We start from the raw sequence: 12,579 nt of genomic DNA on the forward strand, positions 1-12,579 counted from the left end.
TGGCCTCGGCCACAGAATTAATACATATGGATGTATCCCAATTATCAGAAATGGAATTCAGAGCAACAATGGTCAAGATGATGAGTAAACTTGAAAAAAGCATCAGAGAAAGCGTTGCTGAGAATATAGAATCCCTAAGGGCAGAAATGAGAGCGAATCTGACAGAAATTAAAAACTCAGTGGGCCAAATACAGTCAAAACTAGAGGCTCTGACGGCCAGGGTCACCGAGGCAGAGGAACGCGTTAGCGAATTGGAGGATGGGTTAGTAGAAGAAAAAACGAAAATAGAAGCTGGTCTTAAAAAAATCCACGCCCACGAATGTAGATTACGGGAGATTACTGACTCTATGAAACGATCCAATGTCAGAATCATCGGCATCCCTGAAGGGGTGGAGAAAAACAGAGGTCTAGAAGAGATATTTGAACAAATTGTAGCTGAAAACTTCCCTAATCTAGCAAGGGAAACAAGCATTCGTGTCCAAGAGGCAGAGAGGACCCCATCCAAGCTCAACCAGGACAAACCTACGCCACGGCATGTCATAGTGCAATTCGCAAATATTAGATCCAAGGATACAGTATTGAAAGCGGCCAGGGCAAAGAAATTTCTCACGTACCAAGGCAAAGGTATCAGGATTACGTCAGACCTGTCTACAGAGACCTGGAATGAGAGAAAGGCTTGGGGGGGCATTTTTAAAGCTCTTTCAGAGAAAAACATGCAGCCAAGGATCCTTTATCCAGCAAAGCTGTCATTCAGAATTGATGGAGAAATAAAGACGTTCCAAAATCGCCAATCATTAACCAATTTCGTAACCACGAAACCAGCCCTACAGGAGATATTAAGGGGGGCTCTATAAAGGTAAAAAGGCCCCAAGAGTGATACAGAGCAGCAAGTCACAACCGATACAAAGACTTTAAAGAGAAATGGCATCATTAAAATCATATCTGTCAATAATCTCTATCAATCTAAATGGCTTAAACTCTCCCATAAAACGCCACAGGGTTGCAGATTGGATAAAAAGACATGACCCATCCATTTGCTGTCTACAAGAGACTCATTTTGAACCCAAAGATGCATTCAGACTTAGAGTAAGGGGATGGAGTACCATCTTCCACGCAAATGGACCTCAAAAGAAAGCTGGAGTAGCAATTCTCATATCAGATAGACTGGATTTTAAACTAGAGGCCATAGAGAGAGATACAGAAGGGCACTATATTATTCTTAAAGGAAGTATTCAACAAGTGGATATGACAATTATTAATATATATGCCCCCAACAGGGGAGCAGCAAGATACACAAGCCAACTCTTAACCAAAATAAAGAGACATATAGATAAGAACACAGTAATAGTAGGGGACCTCAACACCCCACTATCAGAAATAGACAGAACACCCTGGCAAAAACTAAGCAAAGAATCAAAGGCTTTGAATGCCATACTCGACGAGTTGGACCTCATAGATATATATAGAACACTACACCCCAGAACCAAAGAATACTCATTCTATTCAAATGCCCATGGAACATTCTCAAGAATAGATCATGCTCTGGGACACAAAACAGGTCTCAGCCAATACCAAAAGATTGAAATTATCCCCTGCATATTCTCAGACCACAACGCTCTGAAATTGGAACTCAACCACAAGGAAAAACCTGGAAGAAACTCAAACACTTGGAGGCTAAGAACCATCCTGCTCAAGAATGACTCGATAAACCAGGAAATCAAAAAACAAATTAAACAATTTATGGAGACCAACGAGAATGAATACACAACGGTCCAAAACCTATGGGATACTGCAAAGGCAGTCCTAAGGGGGAAATACATAGCCATCCAAGCCTCACTCAAAAGAATAGAAAAATCTAAAATGCAGTTTCTATATTCTCACCTCAAGAAACTGGAACAGCAACAGAGGGACAGGCCTAACCCACTGACAAGGAAGGAGTTGACCAAGATTAGAGCAGAAATCAATGAATTAGAGACCAGAACCACAGTAGAGCAGATCAACAGGACTAGAAGCTGGTTCTTTGAGAGAATCCATAAAATTGATAGACCACTGGCAAAACTTGTCCAAAAACAAAGAGAAAGGACTGAGATTATTAAAATTATGACTGAAAAGGGAGAGGTCACGACCAGCACCATTGAAATTGCAAGGATTATTAGAAACTTTTATCAACAGCTATATGCCAAAAAACTAAACAATCTGGAAGAGATGGAGGCCTTCCTGGAAACCTATAAACTACCAAGACTGAAACAGGAAGAAATAGATTTCTTAAATAGGCCAATTAACTATGAAGAAATTGAGTCAGTGATAAACAACCTTCCAAATAATAAAACTCCAGGCCCAGACGGTTTTCCTGGGGAATTCTACCAAACATTCAAAGAAGAAATAATACCTATTCTCCTAAAGCTATTTCAAAAAATAGAAACAGAAGGAAAGCTACCAAACTCATTCTATGAGGCTAATATTACCTTGATCCCCAAACCAGGCAAAGACCCCCTCAAAAAGGAGAATTACAGACCGATTTCTCTAATGAATATGGATGCCAAAATCCTCAACAAGATCCTTGCTAATAGAATCCAACAGTACATTAAAAGGATTATCCATCATGACCAAGTGGGATTCATACCTGGGATGCAAGCATGGTTCAACACTCGCAAATCAATCAATGTGATACATCATATCAACAAGAAAAGACTCAAGAACCATATGATCCTCTCAATTGATGCAGAAAAAGCATTTGACAAAATACAGCATCCTTTCCTGATTAAAACCCTTCAGAGTGTAGGAATAGAGGGTACATTTCTCAATCTCATAAAAGCCATCTATGAAAAGCCTACTGCAAGCATTATTCTCAATGGGGAAAAGCTGGAAGCCTTTCCCTTAAGATCAGGAACACGACAAGGATGCCCACTCTCGCCACTATTATTCAACATAGTACTAGAAGTCCTTGCAACAGCAATCAGAAGACAAAAAGGGATCAAAGGTATCCAAATCGGCAAAGAAGAAGTCAAACTGTCTCTCTTTGCAGATGACATGATACTCTATATGGAAAACCCAAAGGAATCCACTCCCAAACTATTAGAAGTTATAGAACAATTCAGTAAGGTGGCAGGATACAAAATCAATGCCCAGAAATCAGTTGCATTTCTATACACGAATAACGAGACTGAAGAAAGAGAAATTAGGGAATCCATCCCATTTACAATAACACCAAAAACCATGCGTTACCTTGGAATTAACTTAACCAGAGACGTAAAGGACCTATATGCTAGAAACTATAGATCACTTTTGAAAGATATTGAGGAAGACATAAAAAGATGGAAAAATATTCCATGCTCATGGATTGGAAGAATTAACATAGTTAAAATGTCCATACTACCCAGAGCAATCTACACTTTCAATGCTATCCCGATCAAAATACCGAGGACATTTTTCAAAGAACTGGAACAAATAGTCCTTAAATTTGTATGGAACCAGAAAAGGCCCCGAATCTCCAAGGAACTGTTGAAAAGGAAAAACAAAGCTGGGGGCATCACAATGCCGGATTTCGAGCTGTACTACAAAGCTGTGATCACAAAGACAGCATGGTACTGGCACAAAAACAGACACATCGACCAATGGAACAGAATAGAGAACCCAGAAATGGACCCTCGGCTCTTTGGGCAACTAATCTTTGATAAAGCAGGAAAAAACATCCGGTGGAAAAAAGACAGTCTCTTCAATAAATGGTGCTGGGAAAATTGGACAGCTACATGCAAAAGAATGAAACTTGACCACTCTCTCACACCATACACAAAAATAAACTCCAAATGGATGAAAGACCTCAATGTGAGACAGGAATCCATCAAAATTCTAGAGGAGAACATAGGCAACAACTTCTATGACATCGGCCAGAGCAACCTTTTTCACGACACATCTCCAAAGGCAAGAGAAATAAAAGATAAAATGAACTTATGGGACTTTATCAGGATAAAGAGCTTCTGCACAGCCAAGGAAACAGTCAAAAAAACTAAGAGACAGCCCACGGAATGGGAGAATATATTTGCAAAGGACACCACAGATAAAGGACTGGTATCCAAGATCTACAAAGAACTTCTCAAACTCAATACACGAGAAACAAATAAACAAATCATAAAATGGGCAGAAGATATGAACAGACACTTTTCCAATGAAGACATACAAATGGCTAACAGACACATGAAAAAATGTTCAAAATCATTAGCCATCAGGGAAATTCAAATCAAAACCACACTGAGATACCACCTTACGCCAGTTAGAATGGCAAAGATAGACAAGGCAAGAAACAACAATTGTTGGAGAGGATGTGGAGAAAGGGGATCCCTCCTACATTGTTGGTGGGAATGCAAGTTGGTACAGCCACTCTGGAAAACAGTGTGGAGGTCCCTTAAAAAGTTAAAAATTGAACTACCCTATGACCCAGCCATTGCACTACTGGGTGTTTACCCCAAAGATACAGACGTAGTAAAGAGAAGGGCCATATGCACCCCAATGTTCATAGCTGCATTGTCCACAATAGCCAAATCATGGAAGGAGCCGAGATGCCCTTCAACAGATGACTGGATTAAGAAGCTGTGGTCCATATATACAATGGAATATTACTCAGCTATCAGAAAGAACGAATTCTCAACATTTGCTGCAACATGGACGGCACTGGAGGAGATAATGCTAAGTGAAATAAGTCAAGCAGAGAAAGACAATTATCATATGATTTCTCTCATCTATGGAACATAAGAACTAGGATGATCGGTAGGGGAAGAAAGGGATAAAGAAAAGGGGGGTAATCAGAAGGGGGAATGAAACATGAGAGACTATGGACTATGAGAAACAAACTGAAGACTTCAGAGGGGAGGGGGTGGGGGAATGGGATAGACTGGTGATGGGTAGTAAGGAGGGCACGTATTGCATGGTGCACTGGGTGTTATACGCAACTAATGAAGCATCAAACTTTACATCGGAATCCGGGGATGTACTGTATGGTGGATTAACATAATATAGTAAAAATAAATAAATAAATAAATAAATAAATAAATAAATAAATCAAATCTTTAAAAAAATAGCATATCTACTTAACAAATGTATATATCTATTTCCTTGGCCTGACAGAGCTACAGAATTAGTTGAATGCCAGATGTTTCCCTAAATATATAGCCTTAAAGGTATTACCAGAAATATTAAAAGGTGTTCAGAATAGTGCATGAATCATAATAATGCTCTAGGTATGTGTTGAATGAGTGAAAGAAAGACAAGAAATAGTGCTAAGTTGATAGTATAGATGATAACTTCCATTTATGTTTACAGGAAGCAGTAAGAAAGCATGCCTTTCCTGAAAACATAAACTACATTTTAAAAATATCATGATGAGAAAAACATTGGCCTTGCATAGTCTAATAAAATAACACAAAAACTATCAAACTAAGAGACTCACATCTACCTCAGTATATTATTATTGACAGTGACAAAAATGATGTTTTAATAGCAAGTGAGTGCTAGTTAATAAGCAATGTACTAAAAAAAAAAAGCAAAGTACTCAAGTGTCTATTCATCTTATACTTTAAGTCATGTGAAAGTAAAGATCACGTCTGGGGCACTTGGGTGGCTCAGTTGGTTAAGTATCTGACTTCAGCTCAGGCCACGAACCCTGGGTCATGGGATCCAGCCCTGCCTAGGTCTCCCTGCTCACTGGGCAGTCTGCTTCTCACTCTCCCTCTGCCCCTCTCCCTGCTTGTTTTCTCTTGCTTTCTCTCTGTTTCTCTCTCAAATAAATAAATAAGTAAATAAATCTTAAAAAAAAAAAGGAAAGACCATATTTCATAAGCTTGATTATCTAACATAAATCAAAATCTTAGGCACATAACTGGTTGTATAATAGCATTTATAGATTTGAACTGAGATTATAAATTTCTCATGTGTAAATTCAAACTTTCTGAGATCATTTTCAAAAATATCTCTAAGGGATATAAATTTCTTATGTTGAACGTGTTGAAATGAAACAGAGCTTATTCTTATTTGTATTTCATAGCTAAATATCCTCAAATGTTCCATTCTATTGCAGGCTCATTGAATGCTTTTTAAAAAGTAATCTCACAGACTTCTGTTATAGATTTTTCATTTCTTTTACTTTCCTGTCACTGTTTAAAAACATTTGTTTTAGAATTATCCACAATATTTACAGAAGTTTTGAATCTGAGTAACTGTATTTTATTCAATATTATGTCTTATACATCTTAATATGTATAGCATTTTATCCTACTGTTAATAATTCTCAAAAAGTATATGTATTAGGTATCACAATACCACACTTCAAGATTTACTACAAAGTGTAGTAATCAATCAGTATGGCACTGGCACAAAAATAGATACATAAAACAATGTAACAGGATAGAAAGCCCAGAAATAAAGCCATGATTATATGGCCAATTAATCTTCAATAAAGTAGGTGAGAAAATGCGAATGGAAAAAGATCGTATTCAACTTCAACGAATAGTATTGAGAAAACTAGACAGCTACATGCAAAAGAATGAAACTGGACCACTTTTTACACCATAAACTCAAAAATGGATTTAAGACCCAAATGTGAGACTATAAAAGTCCTAGAAGAGGGCACAGGCAGTAATTTCTGTGACATCAGCTATAGCAACTATTTTCTAGGTACATGTCTTGAGGCAAGGGAAACAAAAGCAAAAATACACTATTGGGACTATATCAGAATAAAAAGCTTCTGCACAGCAAAGGAAGCTATCAACAAAACTAGAAGACAACCTACTAAATGGGAGAAGATATTTGCAAATGACATATCTGATAAAGGGTTAGCATCCAAAGTATGTAAAGAACTTATACAACTCAACATCAAAACCCCAAATAATCCAATTAAAAAATGGACAGAAGACATGAACAGACATTTATCCAGAGAAGACATACAGATGACCAACAGACACATGAAAAGATGCTCAACACCATTCATCATCAGGGAAACTCAAATCAGAACCACAACACGATAGCACCTCACACCTGTCAGAATGGCTAAAAGAAAAACACAAGGAACAAGTGTTGGTGAGAATGTGGGAGATAAAGGAACCCTCATGCACTGTTGGTGGCCATCCAAACTGGAACAGCCACTGTGGAAAACATTATGAAGTTTCCTCAAGAAATTAAAAATTGAATTACCATATTATCCAGTAATTCCACTACTGGGTATTTACCCAAAGGAAATGAAAACATTAATTTGAAAAGATATATGCATTCCTAATGTTTATTGTGGCATTATTTACAATAGCCAAGATATGGAAGCAGCCCAAATGTCCATCATAGAGGAATGGATAAAGAAGATGTGGCATGTATGCATATATATGCATATGCATACATGCCACATCTTCTTCTATATATACACACACACACACACACAAAATGTAATATTATTTGTCATAAAAAGAATGAAATTTTGCCATTTGCAACAACATGGATGGAGCTAGAAAGTATGATACTAAGTGAAAAAAGTCAGAGAAAGACAAATACCATATGATTTCATCGATGTGTGGAATTTAAGAAGTAAAACAAATGAGCAAATTAAAGAAATAGACAAACCAAAATAACAGACTCTTACCTATGAAGAACAAACTGATGGTTACCAGAGGAGAGGTGGGTGGGGGGATGAATGAAATAGGTGACGGCGATTAAGAGTATACTTACCATGATGAGCACTGAGTAATTTATGGAATTGTTGAATCAGTATATTGTACACCTCTAACTAATATAGTACTGTACATTCACTATACCAGAGTTTTTAAAAAGTATATGTATGGATTTTCCTTATATAGAATTGTCCTCACACCAAAGGCATAAGTCAGATTTTGCTGTGCAAGTAATTCTTTTAGACAATTAGCATACTGTTGTTTACCACAAAGCAGTAATTCACTAAGGGATTTTAACCTCATTGATTTCTTGAGGTTACCTTATGTCTGACATCTTTCCAAAGAATGACTTAAGTGTTGAGTGAATGTAATTCTTTTAAAGACATTTTAGGGACATTTTGCCTCTTATCTTGTGTAGGATTTCCTTTATTATTTAGATATAGTCATTTAATATAGATTATTTGCTGTCAAAAATTATTTATTAAAAAGGAAACATTTTCTTTTCAAGCCTTACTGCATGCACCTGACCTACGCAGCTTTCAAATGTGAGTGGTTACGAACTTGGTCACTCACTGTTGCTGGTTCCCTCCAATGTAGAGTAGCTTGTATGAGAACAATGTAGGACAGAAAGGCAATAGCCTGAAAGACTTGATTAGCCTTGCTAGAAGTAAAAGCCCCGACTTTTTACCCACGGCAACTTCATGAAAAAAATAATGTAGTCGGATAATTATCTTGAGAGATGTGGAGCACTATTAGAGTACAATAAATCTCAGGAACTACAAATAACTGTTTTGAAGAAAAAAATAAATTGTTTAAATTTATATTTCAAAACATCTGTTCCGTATTGACATTCCATATCACTTTCTCTAAAATACTGCTAGTTTCTACATTCCCATTCAAAGGCTTCATTTTAATTTATAACATAAAGTACAAATAGCTTAACCTAGTATTGAAAGTAAAATCTACTTTAACCCTACCTTTATAATTTTACCTCTGCCATTCCCATTAAAGAAACTTCTTTATGCATGCCATATTGTTTGACTTTCTCTCAAGTAAGCTTTTATTTTTCGCTCTTTCTAAACATTTACTTTCTTTTTCTGTGCTTATTATAGCTCATAGTGACCTTTCTCTCCCTTCTTGGAACTCATGGTGCTTATTATCTATACTTCTTATTTATTTGCTAATCAAATATTTTCCTAATAAAGAGTGGTTTGTGATTAAAGGGGCATCTCCTTGAAAAATAAGAGACCACAACTGCAATGTTTATTTCAAGTTTATTGTTGAGGAACTGTGTGATCCTGACAAGTCAATCAAACTTCTCTAGGTCTCAGATTTATAACATCTAAGTAAACATTTTAGTATATCTTTACAAAAACACAGATTCTTGGATTGAATATCTATCAATCTAAGAATCTGTGTTCTATAAAATCATGGAATGTTCAGATTTGCTGCTCTTCAAAGAACTATTAATTAATATAATGGCAATTATCACTTTGTACCCAGTAGACTGGAAAAATTGATAGGAGTTTTAACATGTATTTCTGGCTGAGACATGAAGAAAATTGCTCTCATTCATTCCTGGTGGAAATGTTGTCTTTCAGCCTTTATCAATATATATTTGTATGTATATGTATCATTCAACCAAGAAATTTCATTCCTGGGAATATTTTATAGAAGTGAAAAGCATCAATATTTAAAAATTTATATACATGATATTAATTGCTGCATCCTTAATATCAGAATTGCTGCTCAAAGGAGCAAACAAGCAAATAAAACCTGATAGGGGAAAAGAGTGTGCCCATCAACAGGTCAAATAGATTTATGCTTAATTCAAACCATCATGAACAAATGCATTAGAGTTATAGGAGATGACTTATGAGAAGCTGAACTTCTATGAAGTTTAGTTGAGTGAAAAAAGTGCAAAAAAACATTGAAAGAGCAGGATTTACAGGATGTGATCATAGACATTATTTCTCACCCATGGCTGGTCTTACACAACTACTTAGTCGAGCTCTAGAATTTTGGCTGTTGGTTAAAATATAGGGCAAACTCACAGTTTACTGCTCACTATTGAATAGTAAAACATCTTCAAATCATTTGGCTTAAAAAAGACTTCGTTCAGTAATTAATATGCTCAGTCAGTGTAATAATTAAAGACTCCATTCAAAATTAAAGCTTCTCCTCTTCCTAGCTCTGGTTTGATGCCAAAAAGGAAGCTAACTACCTTGTTTCTACCCTTCCTCCCACAATTGTCTAACATCAGTTTCTGACTCCTCCTTCTGACTCCAGAATCAAAGGAGTAGTGGTAGAAGAAGGGAGCCTGAAGAAAAAAAAAGGGGGATAAAGGATCAGGAAAGATTTTGTGTGACTAAGTTAGCCTGAGTTGGCACTCTCTGGATTTGGTGGATGTTTGAGGCTGACTCTACTTCTAATAGATAGTTTGTGGATTTTTTGGAGAACTGGATGTGTCTCCCTGCAACTCACTTGACTTGGACTGATGTAACTGTTTTGTCTGGTAGTTTCCCAACTGCTTCCTAGTTCCCTGAGCACCTACGGGGGCACTTCAGCCTATTTCTGCTGAGACACCATTCCAGGTAGCTCTCTTAGGCAGGATTTATAATAACTCCACCCCAACTTTCTCTTCTGTGACCCACATCGTGCCCACAGGAAAGACACACTTTTGGTCTTCTGTCGATAGACCACAGTTAACTCCCAATAATGACCTTCTAGTCCCCCACCAAGCCTTCTTTAGCAATATACTCACCCTTTAACTCTGTAGGCATTGGGGTCATGTATCAAGCTCTCCAAATAGTTTTTTTTTTTTAAGATTTTATTTGTATTTACTTGAGAGAGAGAACACGAGTGGAGGGGGGAGGGGCAAAGGGAGATGGAGAAGCAGACTCCCCGCTTAGCAGGGAGCCTCACATGGGGCTCACTCTCAAGACCCTGGGATCATGACCTGAGCCGAAGGCAGATGCTTAACCAAATGAGCCACCCAGGCACCCCACCAAATAGTTTCTTTGAATTTTCTCTCATTAGGCATAAAGTGAAGGGTAAGTCCTTCCGCCCAGTCTCCCACGAGATCAGGAATTGGCACTCTGCAAATTGATAGCTCTCTCCAATGAAATCCTCTCTTCAATCTCCAAATCTGGTGTCTTTAACCACAACTCTTTTAAATCCTGAAGACAGGTTTGGGAAATGGCCTAAAATTTGGTTTTCGATACTCTACTTTGCACTTTTTGTCTAGATGATCAAGTAGCCAGGCCTCAAGCAAAACTGAGATAGTTACCTTTTAATGTGTTCTATGTAATCCCATTTTACATGTATATTATTTATCTATTGTTGCATAACCATATTACCAGTAAATTAGTGGATTAAAACATCATGCATCTATTTTCTTTAGTTTCTATGAATCAGGAGTCTGGGCATGGTTTAACTGAGTCCTCTCTTCAGGGTCTTAGAAGGCTGCAATCAAGGTGTCAGCTGAGGGTGGGGTCTCATCTGAGGCTTGACTGGGGAAGGATTCAATTCTCAGCTCACATGGTCGCTGGCAGCATTCATTTCCTTATGAGCTGGTGGACCGAGGACCCAAGTTTCCTTCTGATTGTCAGCTGGGGAATGCCCTCAGTTCCTTGCCATGTGAGTTTTTCCACTTGCTTCCTCAAAAGCAGCAATAGAGAGACAAGCTTTCATCAAGACAGCACTATAATTTTATGTAACATAATCACATACATGTAATCATGTACACCCAATCACCTTTGCTGTATTCAGTTTACTAGAAGCAAGTCATAGATCACACCCTTACTCAAGGTGAGGGAATTATACAAGGATGAGAATATCAGGAGTCTCAGACAGTCTGTCTGCCACAGCATGGTAAACAATGAAAAAAATCAGATATATGTGTCTGTCTGCCTATGAGTATAGCTAATATTTGTATAAAATTACATGACAATGGAGATAACATGGACAAAGACACTAGGTATTGAGATGAGTCATCTTGGAGAGGGATATAAGGATGTGTTAGTATAGTAAAGAAGAGTAGAAGGAGAAAGGAAAATCAAAAATATAGAAAGAGAAAAACATATTAATTTAAAAATAAGCATGCAAGTGATTGTTTATTAATCTATAAAATTTGTACACATGAACTATAGATACACATGTATGAATTATGTGTAAAGACATTAAATAAGAATTGTTACAGAAAAGGAAAAAAGAGATTTTTTTTTCTCTTGCTTTTCTTCTAAGATGCTTTTTCTAAATATGGCTAATAGAGCTAAAGTGTCATTTTTATTTTGGAAAAAAAGAAAAACAGCAGCAGAAGTAAAATCTTTAGCAACTGAATATCATTTTTATACATAAATTATGACAGACTTTTAGGATGTTAGACTATTTCCATACATGGATGTAATAATCAATGTGCCTTTTCAAATACACACACACACACCAGGGCCGTTTTGCTTTAAATGTTATCTGAGCATAGAAGAATAAAGTTTGGTTAAGTGAATGTTGAGTGGTTAAAAACTATTTAAAGAATTCTGTTTGGGAGCATCCAAGGAGAAAACAACAAATGGAAATAATCAACAGATTTCAAATAATTCAGAATGACCAATAAATCTCAATATTCAGAAGCCAGTAACTCTACAAAAGCATGATAATATTATGATTTAGTTACTTAGACACACTGACAATCAATCTTCTTTAACAAAATGAAATATAGACTCATTGTTCCAAAGAATTCAATTAAAAAGTGGTATAAATGTTGGCAGAAAAAAAATCGAGAAGAAAAGGCAAAAGAGATTAAAGCCTCATAGGTATATTAAATCAATGGACCTAAAGTCAAATTCAATCTTTGTCAATTTCTCATGGACTCTCCCAACTTCAGCATAATTTTACGGTCTGTCTTCCTGCTTTCCTTTTCTTCTTCATTATTTCT

Source organism: Ailuropoda melanoleuca, chromosome 10 (genome assembly GCF_002007445.2).
Source record: "Ailuropoda melanoleuca isolate Jingjing chromosome 10, ASM200744v2, whole genome shotgun sequence".
Classification (NCBI taxonomy): domain Eukaryota; kingdom Metazoa; phylum Chordata; class Mammalia; order Carnivora; family Ursidae; genus Ailuropoda; species Ailuropoda melanoleuca.